The sequence below is a fragment of the Hyperolius riggenbachi genome, chromosome 2 (genome assembly GCF_040937935.1).
Source record: "Hyperolius riggenbachi isolate aHypRig1 chromosome 2, aHypRig1.pri, whole genome shotgun sequence".
In the NCBI taxonomy this organism is placed as follows: domain Eukaryota; kingdom Metazoa; phylum Chordata; class Amphibia; order Anura; family Hyperoliidae; genus Hyperolius; species Hyperolius riggenbachi.
The window spans coordinates 220,776,562-220,786,940 of record NC_090647.1 but is presented as its reverse complement, the minus strand read 5'-3'; the positions used below and the strand labels follow the sequence as shown (position 1 = coordinate 220,786,940).

Genomic DNA, 10,379 nt, shown 5'->3' with positions numbered 1-10,379 from the left:
CTGCCTGCGTGCGCAGTGTCTTCTCCCCCCTGGCTACATGTGAGGTAGAGAAAGGGCCTATTCACACTTGAGCGTTTGGTCAGCGCTTTCGGCAAAACGCTCAAACGCTAGCGCTTTTGAAAGCGCTAGTGTAGTAAAAGTCTATGGGCCCGTTCTTACTTGGGCGATTTGCGCGAAACGCAAACACATCGCCTGCACCATTTTCAGGCGATAGCCCGGCGATCACGTTTCAGTGCTATAGAGGCGCTAAACGCGATCGCAGAAAAATTGTCGCAGTGTTCAGTGATTTTTCCGATGAAAAATCACTCGCGCAAAAAAATCGCTGGCGTTTTGCGTTTCTAAGTGTGAATAGGCCCTAATGTGGGCAAATAGGTTCAGGATGATTCTGAAGCTATTTGCTATGTTTATGTCTGAAAGGGGGAGAAGGATTGTGGACTGCCTAACTCAGGGGTCCCCAAACGTTTTGGGTCGAGGGCCGGGTCAACATACTTCAGACTGCTGGGGGACCGGAGCATACATAAAATGATGAAGACGTTTTTGCGGGCCAGACAGTGAAGCATACCCAGGTGACAACCTGCAGTGGACCGCAGTGTCACCTGATGTGGAATTTGATTGGAACCCAGTGAATTACTGCTTTCTGGCTTCCATGTGGATGGGTGGTGCCAGCAATGCTATTCTATGGGCTTGATTCACTATGCGGTGCTAACCTACTTAGCATGTCTAAAGTCTTTAGGCGCGCTAACCAGGGTGCTAAGTAGGTTAGCACAGGTTTTCTCAATCACATCGCGCGCAAAGTCCTATACACGCGCTAAGCCCCATAGGCTTTAATGGGCATTTCACGCGGAGCGCTCTGTACAGTGCGCGCGTAAAGTTTTGCGCGCGAAAAGCTTGTTTAGACATGCTAAGGGGGTTTTCACAGGCGTGCTAACAGTTAGCACCGCTTTGTGAATCAACCGCTATATGTGGATCACCAATATTTAAAGATGTAGCTCACCGCATCTATAAGTAATACATTTTGTGTGTGTGTGTGGGGGGCGGTAAAAAAGCATCACGGGGCCACATTCGGCCCATGAGCCTTAGTTTTAGGACCACTGGCCTAACTACTGGGATAGGGAGGGGAGATTCATTATACTGTGAAGGGGAGAAGGCTTTTGTAATGTATTCACTAGGCCTGAAAGCGTTAAATATCAGGTATGTAAGTAGCTGACTCAGTGTTGACTCAGACAGGAAGTGACTATAGTGTGACCCTCACTGATAAGAAATTCCAACAATAAAACACTTTCCTAGTAGAAAATGGCTTCTGGGAGCAAGAGAGAGATAAAAAGGGAAAATTCTTATCAGTGAGGGTCACACTGTAGTCACTTCCTGTCTCAGTCAGGACTGAGTCAGCCACTTACATACCTGATATTTAACTCTTTCAGGTAGACAAAGAAAAAAGGAACACAGCATAGTTGTTTGTGTGCTAGGCACTGTACATAACCATGTCTATCTCATCATGTCACATGTCACTTCGGAAACTGTCGCGAAAATCTTAACATTTAAAACACATACAAATAAGAAAATTTGTTCCAGAGTAAAATGAGCCAGAAATTACTTTTCTCCTATGTTGCAGTCACTTAGGCCCCGTTCACACTTGCGTTCTGGGATGCAAACGGACCGGATAAACTATTAAAATTGTTGGGGTGTGGGAGGTCAGCAGAAGGTGCACCTGTACAATCAGGTCCTCCGCTGTTTAGGGCCTCACCTCCACGTCCGACATACTGCCAACAGCTCCAGCACTAAAGTCACTGCTGCTCCACTCCAGAAATGCTGGTCCCATGTGTCCCCATCCGAAATGGCCGCTAGAATACGCATAGGAAGTGGGGTAGAACGTCCGGTTTTGATAGCCAGTGTGTTCTGTGCTTTCCGTTCCCCATTGGTTTCTATATCCTGATAGTGCAGTCAGGCTCCAGTCCGGGTGCGTGGGCCGGATGATTCGGACCCGAAAAATAGCGCATGTTGGAAAAGTGTCCGGATCCGATCCGGCTCCATTCTGTATGGAACGTATGCATGTGAACGTCCGCATAGACTTTGCATTGCTATGCGGAACGTATGTTCCGTTTGTACAGTATACGGTCCGGATCCGATCAGGCGGATCCGGACAGCGAACGCTAATGTGAACCAGGCCTCACAGTAGGTAGTAGAAATCTAACATTACTGACAAATTTTGGGTTAGTCCATCTCTTCATGGAGGATTTTCAGCATGGCTTTTATTTTTTACTAGTAAAAAGGCCCACCCGTTAAAAACGGGCGCTAGGCCACGGCCGCTAAACCCCGGCAATACGTGTACCAAGGCGTCCCGCTCACCCATCCCCCACTGCTGTCCGAAGTATATGCACACAGGGAGAGTTTGCTTACTTCGCAGTTGGAAAAATACGTTATTTCCCACAATGCAATAAGGTTCTCAGACAGCAAACTGTCAAGTCTGGAAGCAGGGAGACACACACACACACACACGGGTTTTATTATATAGGATAAAGACATTCCCTGAAAAAGATCTCTACAATGATGCTGGACAGCCTCCCTGCTCACTGTACACATGGACGGAGCAAATGCCATTCACTAAGTGCTTTTACAAATAAAGAAAACACTGAGAACCCCCATGAGAAGATGGGCTAATCCAAAATCTTTCAGTAACGTCACTACTTACTGTAAGTGACAGCAACATAGGAGAAAATATATGGCTCATTTTACTCTGGAAGAAATGTACTTCTTATTTGTATATGTTAACATATATTTTAAATTTTACGATTTTTGCGACAGGGGTCCTTTAAAGGGAACCTAAACTGAGAGGGATATGGATGTTTACTTTTAAACAATGCCAGTTGCCTGGCAGCCCTGCTGATCTCTTTGGGTGTAGTAGTGGCTGAATAACAGACCTGAAACAAGCATGCAGCTAATCCAGTCTGACTTCAGTCAGAGCACCTGATCGGCATGCTTGTTCAGGGGCTGTGGCTGAAAGCATTAGAGACACAGGATCATCAGGACAATCAGGCAACTGGTATTATTTTTAAAGAAAAAAATGCATATCCTCAGTTTAGGTTCCCTTTAAGTGATGAACGGTGACAGTTTAGGTAGTGACATGTATGACAAAGTAGACATGTAAATAATTTTGACGAAAAAATTCAATTATGACATGTAAACAGCTACATCTAGACTCATTAAAACAAATCTGCTTGGCTGAAAATGAGTGTGCTCGCCCGCCAGTGCTCCATCATGAGCTGCAGCCAAGCTCTGCTCAGCCTCTGACACCACCAGCCGCTCTGCCTGACCTCACTTCTCAGCGTGCGATCATCATCACTGCTCACTAGTCAGCTCTGGATTGACATTGAGCGGGGAGGCGGAGATCATGACGTCAAGGAGGCGGAGCAGGAATCTGTGCCGTGCTTGTGCGTTGCTGAGAGGAACGCATCATCATCAACCTGCAAGGAGTGGCTGCTTCTTTCCTGCTGCAAGAAGACAGCCCGGTCTCCCCTGCAACAAGCAGCAGCCGTCACCCCCATCCCTGGAGGGGGCACCATGAAGGCGAGAGACCTGTTCCAGGTATGGGGGGCAGACAGCGCCTCTTTTCATGTCTGATTATTATGGCTGCACTGCTCTCCAGCTTGTTATTGGCAGATGTCTTGAATGAAGATGCTGCTGCTATGTCACATCCGAGGCTTCTGCTATTGAGCAGTGACCATACATCATACTTGGTGCCCATCATCCAGCATACATCATCGCAGCTGTTCTTCCGTATGTCTATACACAGTGTATCTACATACAGTGTATGGCTCTGTGAAGGTTTTGCATGGTGGTCATCATCCTTGTCTGCTTCTCATACTCTATGATCATAGGCAGCAGGCGAGGAGGGCAGTCCTGTCTTGCTGTAAGAATTCATAGCTGGGTTCCATTGGCCTGCAGACAAAGTCCACTCAGCTGGCTTATTTTTCTAGACTCCTGCAGTGATCCATTTATAGTTCATCACCAAAACATTCTGCCTTGAATTCAGCCGCTGTATTTTGTGTTTTCTTTTACTGGTTCTTGCTAGTAAATTTAGCTATGGACGATAGTATGTACCACCTATTGGTTGAAAAGTGGTTGGAAGTTACAGATTATGCCTGGGATAGCTCAGACCAGTACAGCATGTTGTCTCATCTACACAACAGAACTGCAGTTACTTAGGCCTGGCACTATATATGCCGTGTTGGTGTCAGCCAGATGTGTGGATGCTGGGCGATGAGCTAATTGGGATGCTTTTTAGCTACTGCTAGCAGTGATTGGCATGCTCTATTTTGCACTTATACAATGTATGCCTTTTATAGTATTATATCTTATCATATTGCACTAGTTTTCTGAAGTCACACAACAAGCCATCAATATTCATTTGAGCTCAGATTTTCTATATGCAATGAACAGCAATATCCCGCAAGCACTCCAGATATGTCTTGAAGTTTATTAAAGCATGCAGTGAAAATGTAATCCAATGTTTTGGATTCTCACAGGATCTCTATCTCAAAGATGGTACAGTGCAACATGGCCCGAGTATGTAGGTCGGGCACACTTGTCATCCAACATGCAGCTTCAAGCGGCTGCTGTGCAAATACAGTCTCCATATTCCATTGTACTATCCTCCAGAAAGGGATCCTGCAGAATCCGAAATATTGGATTGGATTTTGAGCACTTTAGGGGATCCAGCAGGAAACCTCATAGGGAAATTCAGCTAACGTGATTGGGTGGATAGCACCCTCTTGAACTGCTAGGTTTCCAATAGGTTGTAGTAAACTGTGCCCACACGATTTGGCCAATCACGCTTTGTGCTGTGTAGAGGGTACTGTGATTGGTGAAGTTTTCCCCATGAGGTTTCCTGCTGGGTCACCTAAAGTAGACTAGTGCTGGATTTTGATTGTATGCTTTAGTAGACTTCAAGACCTGTTTCTGGAGTGCTTGTCAGATTTCTGATATTGTACAGTTATGCTTTATTGGAGTGGCACCACCCACACTTCCCCGGCTGACAGCACCTAATTGGCAATAACACCATTGGCATGTAGAATCCACCATTCTGCTATTATTCTGCAAACAAGATGCTAGAGCTGAGTTACATGAAGACACAGGTTAATGTAACCAGATGTCAGCTTAATAAACTGGAATGAAAGTTTTAAATGACCCCTTTGTGTAACCTTTCTACTTAGCCTAACCCTAACTGTTCCGAATAGAAAATAAAGTGTAATGCTAGGTACACACCATACAATTTTTCTGGCAGATTTACCTGCCAGATTGATTTTTTTTTCCCCATAGATGTGAATGGAAATCGATTGGAAAATTCGATCAATATTCAGATTGGACATGTTGGAATAAATTGATCTGGCAGGAAAATCTGCCAGATAATTGTATGGTGTGTACCTAGCATTATTCACACTGGGATATCTGCTGCTGCTGCTGCTGCTGCTATGTGCCAGTTCTCACTCAATCATATGTGGCAGGTGGCATCTAAACATGTAATGTACACCCTAGCTTTTATCTTCTGGATTGCCTAGCTTTAATGTAATTGATCGTTCGTCTCTTCCCTTGTTATTTCTAACATTTAAAGTGTCACTAAGCAGACAAAATAATTATTCAAGTAAAGAGGAAAAACCGAGAGCCCGGTATAGTGTAGTATGTATTGGATTAGGTTGAGAATATTGACAAGTAAGTATTATACTCACAAACAAGGGTTGCCGTCCAGGCAACCACTATATAAGCAGGTGGGGAGATTAGACCTGTCCCCACTCAGGATTAAGATGTCGCTCTCTGTGAAGGAAGAAAAGGGTGCAGCACCCTTCCACCAAGGGTGGAGAACTTGATGTAGCGATGTACAGAGGCGCCAATAGGATAAAACACGATAAAAGGTTTAGGCTAAGTTCACAGTGGGACGTTAAAGTCGCGCGTTAAAACAGCATTTAACGCAGAATAACTCACTGCAATGAAAAATCAATGCCCTGTTCACAGTGCACACGTTGCGTTGGTGCCTAACGCTGCACATTAACCACCCTGGCGTTCTGATTAAATCGCCAGGGTGGCTGCGGGAGGGTTTTTTTTAAATAAAAAAAAAACTATTTCATGCAGCCAACTGAAAGTTGGCTGCATGAAAGCCCACTAGAGGGCGCTCCGGAGGCGTTCTTCCGATCGCCTCCGGCGCCCAGAATAAACAAGGAAGGCCGCAATGAGCGGCCTTCCTTGTGTTGCTTACATCGTCGCCATAGCGACGAGCGGAGTGACGTCAGCCGACGTCCTGACGTCAGCCGCCTCCGATCCAGCCCTTAGCGCTGGCCGGAACTTTTTGTTCCGGCTACGCTGGGCTCAGGCGGCTGGGGGGACCATCTTTCGCCGCTGCTCGCGGCGGATCGCCGCAGAGCGGCGGCGATCAGGCAGCACACGCGGCTGGCAAAGTGCCGGCTGCGTGTGCTGCTTTTTATTTGACGAAAATCGGCCCAGCAGGGCCTGAGCGGCAGCCTCTGGCGGTGTTGGACGAGCTGAGCTCGTCCAGACCGCTCAGCAGGTTAAGTAAAAGTACTGCATGCTGTGCGTTATACACGTTATTAGCTGCGTTGGACTGTTTGCACATGCTCAGTAATGACTTGGAAGCATACTTTTCATTGCCTGTATTTTTTACTGTATCTGCTGTATGCAACAGTAACGCTGCGTTGCCACTTTTTGGGCGCCTTGCGTTGTAAGCTTGTGGTGCGACTTTAACGTGGCATGAAAACGCAACGTCCCACTGTGAATCTAGCCTTAAAAAATTCAGGTGGTGGTGGTGGACCAACCAACCCAAAACAGACTCGATGACAGAGGTGCCAAACTTGATCGGGACCTACAGCTGTGTGATACTCCTGTTGTTTTAATGCCTGAAGAAGCGGGATCTTGCCCGTGAAATGCGTCACAGTTGTTTTTGGAGTATGTGAATAAATTGTGTTTGGTTTAAGCAACAGCATCGAGTCTGTTTTGGGTTGGTTGGTCCACCACCACCACCTGAATTTTTTTAAGCAAAATAATTATTCAGTTCATTATTCTAGCCTAATAAATGGATGGAAAATGCATTACATTTGTCAGTACGGTCTTTTTTTTTTTTTTTTTTTTTTTTTTTTGTAGACATAGTACATACCAGTATGTTGTGTGAAGGTCTTGGAAAGCCTCTCCCCATCTTATCCCATTACCTTATATTAAGCCCCATACACACGCTCAACAGCGGTCTTTTATGCAGCACAATTATCAAACCACTTTTGTAGAGAAACAAGTTGAAACAACCAAAAAAAAGTTGTTGCTATTATTCAAACAACTGATAAGACATCAATCCAACTGTTGGATTGACGTCTTATCAGTTGTTTGAACAATAGCAAACAAAATTTTCTTGGTTGTTTCAACTTGTTTCTCAACAAAAGCTGTTTGATAATTGTGCTGCATAAAAACCCCGCTGTTGAGCGTGTGTATGGGGCTTAACTCTTCTTCCCCATTGCTCGGTTCAGATGTTCACCATCCGCACGTATTGTCAACACAAAAATAGGGCTAGCACCATCTACCACCTAATATAGTAATGCAATAATGTAGTTTGAGTGTGCAGAAAGGAACTAAATATAGGATAAGAAGCAAAAAGGAAAAGTAGTTCCCTAAAAAACCGCACCACTCCATGGATAATCAATAAACAACATCTTTATTCAAAACTGATTAAAAAACACCTAAAAACACATCTAGGACGCCATATAAAATAATATAATCAATATGTAATCGGTATAAACAAATAACAACAGGCTCCACCAAATCACAATTCATAAACAATGGGGGACAATATATACTGCATTCACCATCACCACTGTTCACCATCCGCAGACAAGCCCAGCTATTGGAAAGTTGTTCAGGCTTCATAGTATGTTGTGGTGGCAATATTATTTACCTGTTGTGATTTCAGAGCCATTGCAAGTATCTACAAAGGGTAGGAGAGGATCTTATGTTCCTGTTTTCCTGCAGTCCTACTACTCTGATAATTTTAATGTTTGTGTCTCGTAATACTTTAATCCCAGGCCTGCCTGGTGCTTAAAGTATACCTGAACTGCAAGGCATATGGAGGCTGCTATATGTATATTCACTTACAGAATAGAACAAGTTGCCACTAGTTCACATGGACGGTTGACATTGATGGGTTTATCACCTGATGACCACACTCATGGAATAGCAGAGTATCCATAGGCGAGCAAAGGAGTTTGGGGCTGTTGGTGGTACACCACCTATTCCTGTACATTTGAATAGTTCAACCACTTCCCAGATGCTACATGCAACATTTATTAGCTGCTGGCACCAAAGCATAGTGGGTGCATGGATTCTTGCTTGAATGGTATTATTAGGAGATGGGCTTTAAAGGAGCAATGTCTGTACTGCTCATTTCATCTGTTTCGGTCTGTTTCAGGTCTGTTTCGATACTGTACTTGCATTGTATGTGGGTCGTCTGAAAAGTTATAAGCCTCACATGAAGGGAGAAGAGATGTTATTGGTTATTTTTCTACAGAAGTATGATTGACTCTGAAGCACATTATTGGTCATCATGCCATCTTCTGATCTCTTTAGAATTACATGACCTTGATTCAGATGAATCTAGTGCCAAGCAGTTTCAGCACAGGACCAATTTCTGTGGGTGTTCCATTCATTTGAATTTGGCGCCAAACACAACAGTGCTGATATTACTTTGCTACTGAGTTTACAGAACAGCCAAGTAAAAATCAGTAGACTTGGCTGGACTTCATGAGGACTTTTTACTTCGGGAAAGGCTAAGTTTTGGTGGGGATGAGGATTTCTCGGACCTAGAGTGGAGATAGTTTTGTGTGTTAGGAAGATGGTTATTTTGGTGGAGTGTTACATTTTTTTACCCATAAACACACCCAGGATGTGTTTGGCACATTTGCCTGCATGATGTTTGACCTGTTATTCGTGCTCCCGGGGGCATGCTTACGATATGAGCACATTTGGGTCACATATTCTGATATTCTCACATATTCTTGTTGTCACATATTCTGGCAGATTATGCAGTAATAAGTGAACAAAGCTCCCCCCGTCATGTTTTAACAGTTTGTATGCTTTTTTTTGCAACGTTGAAATGTTTTTTAGGTTTCGTGGGGGAAAAAAACTTGCTACTGTATGCTTTTTTTTCCCCCTACACATACATTCCCGTTTTGTAAAAAAAAAAAAATGTATTCTGTATTTGCATAAGTTAACACGTAGGTATGCATATTGTGTGCATTTGAAAATGCATTTGTGAATGTGGTTTGCTATATGATCCCTGCCTCATTCACAAAATGCACCTTGTAATGTGCCCATGTTACAACGTGCAGGTAGTACACCGTGGGCTTTGTGTTGCAGCATGTTAGGATTATGCTGCAACACAGATATGAATCCCTTTAAAGGGAAGGTCCAAGCAAAAAAAAAAAAATGAGATTCACTTACCTGGGGCTTCTACCAGCCCCATGCAGCCATTCTGTGCCCTCGTAGTCACTCACTGCTGCTCCAGTCCTCCGCTGGCAGCTTTCTGACCTCGGAGGTCAGGGCCAAATTGCGTACATTTTTACACATTCCCGCTAGTGCAGGAACATTAACACATACATTTTTACGCGTTAGTGGTGAAACGCGTAAATTTTTGTTCCTGCACTAGCTGGAATGCGTAAAAATGTATGCAATGTGGCCCTGACCTCTGAGGTCAGAAAGCTGCCAGCGGGGGACTGGAGCAGCAGTGAGTGACTACAAGGGCACAGGATGGCTACATGGGGCTGGTAGAAGCCCCAGGTAAGTGAATCTCATTTTTTTTTTTGCTTGAACCTTCCCTTTAATGGTATAGAGAATGTGTAGAAGTGAACACCAGTGAACTGCCTACAAAGAGTAGATCCTCAAACTGCAGGAATAAGTGTTTCATTGTCTGTGCTACAAATTAAATCTTTGCAAAATAGTGTGTAACCTGCTAAACTTTATATCCATTTGTGGTCATGCAGTTTTAGTTTCCATTTTAGTGAGGTGTTATTTTCTAGCTCGGGGACATATTTTAGAACACATTGTAATCCATAGTAGAGGCGCAGTGTAAAGGGTGTGTTTTGTTAATAACTGTGGTCACTGATTAGCTTTTAGCCTAGCCAGGTTGAACAGCAATCTCATGTTCATTAGTACAAAGAGAAGACCGTTCCAGAAGTCGGGTGGGAAGTGCTTGATAGCCATATTTCCGGGGTGAGAGTTGCTGCTCCCAAACTCTCAAAGGAAGTAGCTCTATATGGAAAATAAAAGTGAGCACATGGAGAGGAGTGCATTTAAGTTAAAATACCAACCGTATATGATATCCAGATATTTGGATG

At 44.2% G+C, this 10,379-nt stretch overlaps 2 protein-coding genes across 2 annotated transcripts in view; both read left to right on the top strand.

Annotated features, from left to right (window-relative positions):
- The first annotated feature begins 3,492 nt into the window (after window positions 1–3,492).
- Window positions 3,493–10,379, top strand: part of LOC137544919 (inositol polyphosphate-4-phosphatase type I A-like) — a 130,627-nt gene continuing 123,740 nt past the window's right edge. The window contains exon 1 of the mRNA XM_068266016.1: window positions 3,493–3,582. The gene's annotated coding sequence lies outside the window, so the exon portion shown is untranslated. The remainder of the gene's footprint in view (window positions 3,583–10,379) is intronic.
- The window catches only part of INPP4A (inositol polyphosphate-4-phosphatase type I A), a 220,965-nt gene continuing 214,104 nt past the window's right edge, over window positions 3,519–10,379 (top strand). Inside the window, exon 1 of the mRNA XM_068268175.1 lies at window positions 3,519–3,582. The gene's annotated coding sequence lies outside the window, so the exon portion shown is untranslated. The remainder of the gene's footprint in view (window positions 3,583–10,379) is intronic.